Raw genomic sequence first — 8,164 nt, 5'->3', positions numbered from 1 at the left:
ACAACGTTGCTTTTAGATCGAAGGCAGAGGAATTCAAGAAAAACAACAATGCGGTCAAAACAGAAAAGTTTGCCCCGATCGAAATACGTGGACTTGAACGAACGGAGTCAAGCAATTATCCATTGGTAAACAACATCATCCATAACAACATGATTAATGTCACGAGGAATTTCGCGCGCGCAAACAACAATAAACTCGCATTAAGAGCGAGACGTACCAAGGATCATCAACGTTTTACAAAGAATTCAAAGGTTACTAAAAGTCATAAAACTTGTAAGATCGTTGGGAATGATTTGATCGCATTGAAAAGCGTCACTTCTCAAACCTTGGTTATATCTTTTATATCATTAACAACGACCAATAAAATAATATACTACAAGCATCAGATATTGAAGGAGAACAAACGGCGACTTGACTGCCACTTCAATGTTGACACATAACTGGTCCATATTTTCTAACATTTAGATTATACATTAGATTAAAATAAAAATAAGATTCTTCTACTGGGATTCGTCCCTGTTAAATTTACCTGTTCTGATAAGATATGAAAGACTAACACGTATTCTGCAGTGCAATACTGTTCACGTGTCAACAAAAACTGATGTGTTTTACTGACAACAAAGGAATTAAGGTCTATGTTCTCTTGTGAAATAAATAAATGTTATTGTTCAGTAAGCACATAAAGCTATAATTTCTACTTATTCTCATATCATTTTAATCATGTCCATATATAATACAACGTTCATCCATCACGAGTAAAAAAACCGGTTCAGTCCTTCGTTAATAACTCAGCAAGCTATGCCGAGCATTTTATCAAATATATTCAAAGAGTAAAGTAATTTCAATGTGGAATGGGATGAAAACACACACTTTCTCACTGCGTATACAGCATACCTGTAAGAATCTTTAATTCTTTGAAGGCCGGTGATCTCAAAGCGTGTATTTATTTACTTTACTCAACAGCTTTTCTAACTCCACACCTATTTTTCTTTTTTTATCTCTGTCAAATTTTGACAGAATTGAATGAAGATTGGACACATTGTTTAATGATCAGTTCAGTTAAATATTACACAACAGTGATATCAATTGTAAGTATATTCGTTGAGCCGTGATAGTTGTAATAAGGTAACCCACTAATAAAATGTCATAAAATGAAAACTTGGTGCTGGTCTTTGTGCGGCTAGTAGTGCCATCTGCGGGATTAAACAATTTTATGGCCAATAATTCAATCTTAAAGGGATGGAATATGATCTTGAATACTATTCAGTTCTGCAAGTGTACATTAATAGACTACAAGTTTAGCTTTTAAAAAAGCTAGAAAGTGGCTCGCTTAGCTCTTGTTCTAACAGGGCAGTTATGAAGCACAGTGATATGCCAGTGAAAATTATAGGGTCTGTGATGCCTGGATAGGTCAGTGGTAGAACGTTTATTGTGGGTACACAGGTTATGTGTTCAATGCCTGAACGTGAGCATTTTACCAGAAATTCCCTTGCTTTTTGCTTAGCATTAAAAAGAAAACCAACTTCCTCTCTCTTGTACATTCATGGCGATGGATATCATATAGCGTAATATAAGTACGTTTTTTTTCTGTTTTTCTTGCGTTTTTGCGGGAACCTTCAGTGTAGAGAGTTGCAAAAACCGATAAATTTAACGAGAAGAGCCGAAAAGGAAGGAAGGGTACTGTATTCTGTGTTGATAATGCCTTGAAAGTTTGCCTTATTACTATTTCAGATCTTGTCTACATAGTTCTGAGGCGTATATTCATTCATTTTTTCCAGAAAAGGAGCAATCTGAATCTTTCTGCATAATTTCAACAACTACAATAAGGGACAGGCAATCGATGCATTTTCTACTTGCATAGATTGGTCCTTTGCGTGTCAAAAATACCGTTATATGTTGCGCCAAGTGTAGGCTGCATTTCATTTCGCTGACATTTATTTGATTATTTCTCGAGAATTACTACACAGATGTAATAAATTATGTGGAAGTTGTCTTGAGTTTGTATTAATTGATTGTGGGAAGATTGATATAAATAATGTTGTGAAATATTGTGAAATACTTGCATTTTGTTGGCATTTTTTCAATTTATGTTTATTAAAGTTTATTGTCTATTCCATCACATGCTTACATATAATACATGAAATCAATTCAATAAAATACATGTATGGCCAATCTTAAAAGATTTGTAATAGACATCAAATCAAACATTAAAACAGTTTAACAAATCAATGGCACCTTACTTAATATATAGTTACAAAGAACTACAAGAGACTGCATAATCTCAATCATATTATACATTACAACAATATGACTGAGTATTAATATCTACATGATAAAATGTAGACTATAACTGCTTATCAAGACTAAAATCTGCCATAAAAGGATTCTAGAACTAAGACACTGACAAGAAAGTTATGCACTAATGCGCTAGGGAAAAAAAATTGTTAAGAAACTAAGTATCACCTCAGATCAGATCTGAAATGAACAGATTAGCAGTAATATTCTACATAAATGATAAAAATAATGTACATATGTACTAAAAGTAAAATACAATGGACATTATTTACAAAGAAAACACATTCTTCTATTAAGTATACTAAAACAGGTTTTGGCACTAACCCTTATAACATCATGGTTGGAAAATATAAACTTAATTTTATCATTATCAGTGAGTGACATAAAATTTTCATCAATATCACAAGCTTTGCTGAACAAGGCATTTCTTAAATCACTATATACCTCGCATTGCATCAGTACATGTATTTCAGTTTCGACATCATTACAGAAAGGACAAATTCTGTCATCAAATCTGAGACCTTCATAGCGCACAGTTTCTATTCTGAGAGGTGCAACACCTAGTCTAAATGTACAAAATGCTGATCTATGTGAAGGCGGTAAAATCATTGAACAGTATTTTTCTACAACATATTCTGATTTAAAAGTGCAATAAGTACGAAGTTTGTTACCACCATTTCTAGAAGGACCAGTATTATTATTTATTTTTGTTAACCAATCTTGTTTAAATTTACACATAGCAAGATCTTTAAGTTTCTGCACATTGGAAGATATAATTGGTGAATTAATACATGTATTTAACATACCAGTATCATGTATTTTCTGACAAACATAAAAGAACCAGTTCTTACAACGACTGCCAGCCAAGTCCATAGACCAAAGCGCAACTCGTTTATTCAAACGAGATTCATTGGTGCGGGAAAGACGTACCAAAAGCCGGTACACAGAGACTAATTGACGGACCTGCGGAGGATCCCAAGCCAGCTCACCATATAAACCCATAGTAGGCGAGTACCTGCCTACTCCCAGAAAAAAGCGCATTGCCCTATTCTGGACTGTGTCTATACATGAGCGAGCCCTGAAGCCCCAAATGCTAGAACCATACTCAATAACAGGCCACACCAATGAATCATATAATTTCTTAAAAACATCATGTGGGAAACCTCCTGCCGATTTACTTTTAGCAATTAGTAAACCTAGAGCACGACCAGCGCTTTGTGCCACAGCCTTGGCAGTAATACTATAGTCTAAAAATTCATTTAATACTAAACCAAGGTAAGTGTATCTATCAACTACATCTAATGTTTGATTACCACACATAAAACTGAAAGAAGACCTCTGAACAGATTTATGTGTGCCTTTTTTTCAGAATAACGTTGAAATTTTCAGCTGATTTCTCTTCACACACAATGATTGACCAATTATCACTTGTAGCTTTTCATGTCAAACACCAATACAATAGACGTGAACTACTTGATATTGGAAAGTATGCCCGGGGGAAATCTCGGCCAGATATTCCTCTTCTAACAATAATAAAACAGTTAGGTATTTTAAAATACAGAGGTTCAAGTGGAGGTAAACATAAAGTTAAGGTATTAGATCACTAATAGAGAACCTCCGTTTCGAAGAGTATTTAATTCCTACCATAAACCTACTTTTACTTCAATTCTTAGGGGGGCGTAGGTTCAAGCCCTACTGGGACCAAATTTTTTTTTCTTTATTTTCCTTTTTTTGTATTATAGGTGGACGGATAGCTCAGTGGTTTGCACACTGGCCTTCCAATCCTGAGGTCGGGGGTTCGATCCCCGGCAGCTACTCGCTTTTCAGTGTTTCCCACCTAACTAGAGGTGTACTGGTCAGGAACCAAGGCAATCCTTGCGTGTATCAGTGCTATACACTGGGCACGTTAAAGAACCAGGCTGTCTATTCGCAACGAGCTAGGCTTAGTTAGCCGGACAAGCCTGTATCTGATTTCTGATCTCTCTGTCGTGGGGGCTTTGTCTCACTCTGTCCCTCTGGTCAGATCGCTCTGTGTCTGTACTAGTAGAGGATGAATTATGCGCCCTGTGTGGGTGCATTTGAACTATGTAAAGCGCCTTTGAACGTGAAATTGATCATGAAAAGGGCGCTATATAAATCTGGTATAATAATAATAATAATTTTTTACTAGTAAGTTTTTACTTCTTTCAAGACTTATTATTGATGCTTTGTACAAAAATGGAAAAAGATGAATCTTATAAGCGATTTTTTGGTGTTCAAAGAGAATTTACTACTTAAACAGAAGGGGTAGAGTTACACAGCTTTAAAAATACTGAGTTACGCTCGGTGAAAGTTCTCTATTTTGCTTTCACTCTTAGATTATATATTGTGGAAGAAATTTAGGTAGGTTTTACGTCTTTCCTAAGGTTATTTTTAAATGGAGTAAGCAAAATTCAAAACAGAAACACATCATTTCACCGTATTTTTTCAATGAATTCTGTCTCATTAAATCTGTTTACTTGAGGCACCATAGAAAAAATGATATTAACATTTTTATTTTGTGTTTTATAATTGGTCACCAATAGTTCGATGTTTCTTCTATTGAAATTAATGGTAAAATGAGTTCTCTGCAAACGTTTTGGATAGTGGCTATCACTTTGAAATTTATCTCTACTTGAGCTTGAGGAGATACCATAAGTTATTCAAAATTTATAAAAAAACGGCATGGTAAAAGTTGTTTAAAATTTGCTAAATAGTGCAAAACACTGTTGCCTTTCAGAATATACCAAGCAAAGGCCATTTTGTAAACATTACTATTAGTGACCTAATACCTTAAATCAATATGGGATGTCAATATAGGGGTCCATTTGTATAATTTACAAGTAGATCTACTGCCTGAAGAAATCACAATTATAGTTCGACCACGAAATGAAATCTTTGCATACGTATTTGTTTGTTTTTTAGCAATTTATTCTGTGAAGCACTTTTGAACGTGTACAAGTGCATGAAAAGAGTGCTATATAAATGTGGTATAATAATTGAGCTTCGTTGTGTTCATTAATATAAGATGGTTGCGGCCTATGTGGATTACATGACTTTTTCGCAAACCAGCTTTCGATTGGTCACTTTTTGTAAGCCTGCTTTCGATTGGACACTTCTCGTAAAGGAAACGCTATTTTGTTTTCTTGGTTGCTGGCTTGCATTTGTAATGAAAGTAAAAAGCTGAGAGCCAGGTTTAGGAGACGTGCTGCCTTTTAGGTAGATTTAATAGTAAAATCATATCGTAATACTGTCTCGTCGAGACAAGCCAGCATCAGGTTTGTATTCAGAGACAGCACAAGTTCTGCATTTAAGATTTTGCGCTACATTAATGATGCAAAGCTTATCATCATTTTGTTGCATATTCATATTTACTTATATCAAAGGCCTGAAGGGCCTGAGAGTCGGCTAATGATTGATGTACTGGTAGTATAGTCTACCAGTTTCAGTTTGGTTTTAGTTTTTTTCCCCAGCTGAACAGAGATTTTGTTACAATAGATGAAATGGACATTCAATCGATGCCTAGTAAAACTTTGATTGACATTATACAAGTATTTAAACCCAATATATTTCTCTAAAATTGAAGAGTGGTTCGCAAAAATAAAAATGTTGAAAGTACAAACTACAATTTGACAGGTGACACTAAGATACTGCACATGACTATAAACATTTTTCCAGTAAACACTTGCCTCCGGCATTACCAAAACAGGCAATTATTCGCACATGATAAAATTGGAATATGAAAATTTATATATTGAAATTTTATAGCGCGGATTGCCACATACAATTTGTAACGGATGGACGAAAGAACTGTTCAGATATTTTACAGATAAGGGGCCTGGCAATAATCGTGTCACACGCTAGGTATTGTTCAATCATATTATAAGGGATGTGAATTTAAAGTATACTTACTTTTGCGTTTAAAGATATGTAAATGTTGCCGAGTGTCAATATATAGTGTCATGAATGTTTACACTGACAGGAAAATTGCGCATTCGAAACTAAGAGAAGTTACTCGGACTAGCTACCAATTTCGGAAAAGATAACCAATATTAATAAATGCAGTTCTTTTTTAGTTTAAAAACCATCATTTATTCTATTTCAGACCTGTTAACCCCTTCAAAACCATGTCAGTAGTCCCCAAGTCTATGTACTTTCAATTATCCGTTTTGATTCATGTAGACAGACAGGCCCAGACTGGGCTGAAAAAATGTTTGAGCCATTTTTACGTGGTCGGTAGCAGGGTAGATGTGGGGAGGGGTGTTCCTTCCCGCTTTGAACTGCAGTCAGATTTTGAAATGGGCATTGTGGCAGGTGGTAAAAGGGCAAATGTATCAAACTGTAAAGTGGCAATATGGGGGGAGGGTGTGGGAGGATACCCCCTCCTGCAAATATGGTTTGGGGTATCACCACAAGGAAATTTTGAAAATGTAGACCCTTGATACAGCCTTTGGTGCGATTTCTAACTGAAAATTTTATGTTTCAATTTCTAAATATTACCTAGATTCTTTTTAGTATTACAATATTCAAAGTATGAATGACTGTCACTTCATATTTTTACTTTCAGGTCATGCCTCAGCACTAGAATATAAGTCTGATATTGATTCTATGTATGTATTATAAAAATAAATTCTAGAATCATTTCTGTTACAATAATATCTATCATGTCTGTTACTTTAATGTTTAAATTTCATAACACAGCTCGATATTTACCCAAAATATTATATCCGGATATTATTACACTTTCTTTTATACTGCCAAAATCTCCAGTTTCAACAATATGTTTTACAAATTGTGATGATATGAAGACAGTTTAGCAGCAATTGGCAGTATCTGACATTGAAGTTTACGGTGAAATTATTTAAATCATTTCATAAAAAAAATTGTTTTGTTTCGTCAAAGCACTCTAATATAAACGATCTACTTTCGATTTCAAAAACTACAAGAAAATACAATTTAATGTTTCGCCGATTTGTTTATTTCTCGAAAATTAAGAACTAATATCATTTTTAATATCAGTAGTAACTAAACAAACCAGTAAGAGCTTCTTCTTCCGTTAATTTATCCGTTTACTGACTACAGAATTCAACCCACGCAAAGTCGTAGAAGCATTGTTATAAACAGGTCACGCGTGTTCGCCGAGAAGTGTCCAGAATGTAGTTAGGATTCATCCGCGAATTGTCTTTCGCTGGATGTTACGCAAGCTTTGTAAGTCTGCGCAATTCATAAAATGCACAGCACAATAAATTTGTTATTTGCGCAATTATTTTAAAGATTATTTTTTGAAACGGACAGGGTAACAAATGGATAATTTGGCTAATAAGTTAATATGCAGTTTTTATTTGAATTTGTGAACATCATATTTGCTATTTTGTGACAAAAGGGCATAAAATTCGTCACCATAATCATATGCGCAAATGTATTACCAAATCCCGCAGAATCGTTATGCGTGTTTATGCTTAATGAGTTACCGCGGAAGAAAATACGTGGCTTTATTCGAGTATTGCACAATTACAAGTCATAAATATGACAGATTACATCGTATATTGGTCATAGCAAATAGGATTGACATAAATGAACTTCATTCGATCAATGAACTCTTTGAAATTAGAGACAATCCAATGGAACTACATCACTTCGCTGTGTTGTGAGGCCATTTAAGAATGAGAAATCGTGCGAAAGCAAGGACTCGTCAAACGCTTGACAGCGTTTAGCCGACTCAAAAATCACACATGTATTTTGCTTGTTTGGCTGAGAAAATGTTAAAATTATTGAGGTAAATGTACTTCTTGATTCTACGTCATCCATTAATGCAGTGTCATTAGTGACGTCACTCTGGTATGAAATTAAC

The sequence above is a fragment of the Mercenaria mercenaria genome, chromosome 5 (assembly GCF_021730395.1).
Source record: "Mercenaria mercenaria strain notata chromosome 5, MADL_Memer_1, whole genome shotgun sequence".
NCBI lineage: Eukaryota > Metazoa > Mollusca > Bivalvia > Venerida > Veneridae > Mercenaria > Mercenaria mercenaria.
The sequence above is the reverse complement of the archived record's forward strand: the minus strand, read 5'-3'. Positions refer to the sequence as shown.